Here is a 2,786-nt window from a genome sequence, read left to right as displayed (position 1 = left end):
AGAGCACGGGCTGTGGAATCAGAAGTCATGGGTTCTAATCCTGGCTCCCCCACATGTCTGCTATGTGATCTTAGGCAAGTCACTTAACTTCTCTGAGCTTCAGTTCCCTTATCTGTAAAATGGGGATGAAGACTATGAGCCCCCTGTGGGACAACCTGATCACTTTGTAACTTCCCCAGCACTTAGAACAGTGCTTTGCACATAGTAAGTGCTTAATAAATGCCATTAAAAGAATTACATCTAACAACTGTAATGTACTCTCCCATGGGCTTAGTTCATTGCTCTTAGTTCAGAGATACAGCATGGCTTAGTAGATACAGCCCGGGCCTGGGAATCAGAAGGACCTGGGTTCTAATCCTGGCTCGGCCACATGTCTGCTGTGTGACTTTGGGCAAGTCACATCACTTCTCTGTGTCCAACCTGATTTGCTTGTATACACCCCAGTGCCTGGTAAAGAGTAAGTGTTTAATAAACACCACAATTATTATTATTATTACCATTATCACTGTGAGCCCCCTGTGGGACAACCTGATCACCTTGTAACCTCCCCAGTACTTAGAACAGAGCTTTGCACATAGTAAGCGCTTAACAAATACCATTATCATTATTATTATTATTATTATTAATATCATTATTACCTTTACAGCTTCTGGGTACTACAAAATACCCAGACTGAGCCCCCCCCAATTCCTCTCCCCCTCCGCATCCCCCCCGCCCTACCTCCTTCCCCTCCCTACAGCACCTGTATATATGTTTGTACAGATTTATTACTCTATTGATTTTACTTGTACATATTTACTATTCTATTTATTTTATTTTGTTAATATGTTTTGTTTTGTTGTCTGTCTCCCCCTTCTAGGCTGTGAGCCCGCTGTTGGGTAGGGACCGTCTCTAGATGTTGCCAACTTGGACTTCCCAAGCTCTTAGTAAAGTGCTCTGCACACAGTAAGTGCTCAATAAATACGATTGAATGAATTAATGAATGTGACCTTAATTAAGTTTATAGTTTAAGGGAGGGACAGTCGCTAAAATAAATTACAACTGATTGGCAGAAGAGAACGAGAAAGAAAGGCCTCATGGGATTTTGTTAGGATTACAGAGACAATAGGAATAGAAATAAGAGGAAGATCCAAAGTGAGAGTGGGGAAATATACCCACGGGTTGACTCCATAAATGTTCTGAGTCACCCAGTTTGTTGAATATAGTTCCTTAGATGGAACCCACGAGAAGCAGCATGGCTCATTGGAAAGAGCCTGGGCTTTGGAGTCAGAGGTCATGGGTTCAAATCCCAGCTCTGCCAATTGTCAGCTGTGTGACTTTGGGCAAATCACTTCACTTTTCTGGGCCTCAGTTACCTCATCTGTAAAATGGGGATTAAGACTGTGAGCCCCCCGTAGGACAACCTGATCACCTTGTAACCTTCCCAATGCTTAGAACAGTGCTTTGCACATAGTAAGCACTTAATAAATGCTGTCATTATTATTATTATTATTATTATTATTATTATTATTAAAGAAACATTTAATAGTCAATATTCCACTAGGCCATGCCCAAGCCTGGGAGTCAGAAAGATGTGGGTTCTATTCCCAGCTCCACCCCTAGTCTGCTGTGTGACTTTGGAAAAGTCGCTTCATTTCTCTGGGCCTCAGTTCCCTCATCTGTAAAATGAGAATGAAGACTGTGAGCCCTGTGTGGAACGGGGACTGTGCCCAACCTGATTACCTTGTGCTTAGAACAGTGCTCCAGCGCTTAAAACAGTGCTCTGCACATAGTAAGTGCTTAATAAATGCCATTATTATTATTATTATTATTATTATCTACCCCAGGACTTGGTACAGTGTCTGGCACATAGCGCTTAATAGATGGCACAGTTATTATTATTTCAGCAGTTGGAATTCTCACGTACTGTAGACTGAGAAGTATTAGCAAAGAGATACAGGGTGACTGAAAAATCATAGGAGCTTTAGTATCTTAATAGAATGAGCACCTCTCTTGGGATCGCAACACTCTTTCTCTCTTCTACATACCACTGATGATGGAATTAATGATCAAGGATCATTTGACCTCAGTGCTAAGCTTGGGGGAAGAGGAAAGCTAGAGAACGTTAATTGTCGCTTACTTGGAAATCACATTAAAAAATTACAAGTCTAGAATGGCATTTGTTCATACACAATAGGATACATTTTCAATACATTATAGTTCGACGGTGTCCGTGTTATTATTAGAACACTTCCGCTAACGTAATAATGACGGCAGTTCTTAGACTCGTGAGCCCTTACTGATATTTTCCCAGGTCATATCTTGGAAAGGAAGATGGGGTGTTCTGCCACAGGTTTTACTCAGTCAATCGTATTTATTGAGTGCTTACTGTGTACAGAGCATGGTACTACATGCTTGGTTTTAGACACGAATGACTCATTTTTAGTTTACAAAATCCGCATCCTGCCCTGAACAGTCTGAGGTGACTTTGGCCTTGCTATATTCTATTTATTCAGGATCAAAAAAGCCCTGGTTAAGAGTTTGAAAGTTCCCAGGAGAGGCCCTTGCCTTCCGTGAACAAGAACTTAGAAGGATAACATGATTGAGGCTGGAGGGGTTTCAAATGGGCTTCTGTATAGCATCAGTAATGATAATATTACTGATTGGGTCATTAAATAAGCTTCACCACTGTGTATCTGAACCGCCTGGTTCCTGAAACGAAAAGACGGAGCGGTAAACCAAAAACATCAAAGAAAAGTGATTTCTAAATGAAGGAAAGTGAGCTGAAAGAAGCTAATTGTGCTAAA

The sequence above is a fragment of the Tachyglossus aculeatus genome, chromosome 2 (assembly GCF_015852505.1).
Source record: "Tachyglossus aculeatus isolate mTacAcu1 chromosome 2, mTacAcu1.pri, whole genome shotgun sequence".
Classification (NCBI taxonomy): Eukaryota; Metazoa; Chordata; class Mammalia; order Monotremata; family Tachyglossidae; genus Tachyglossus; species Tachyglossus aculeatus.
This window is presented reverse-complemented; position numbering follows the sequence as displayed.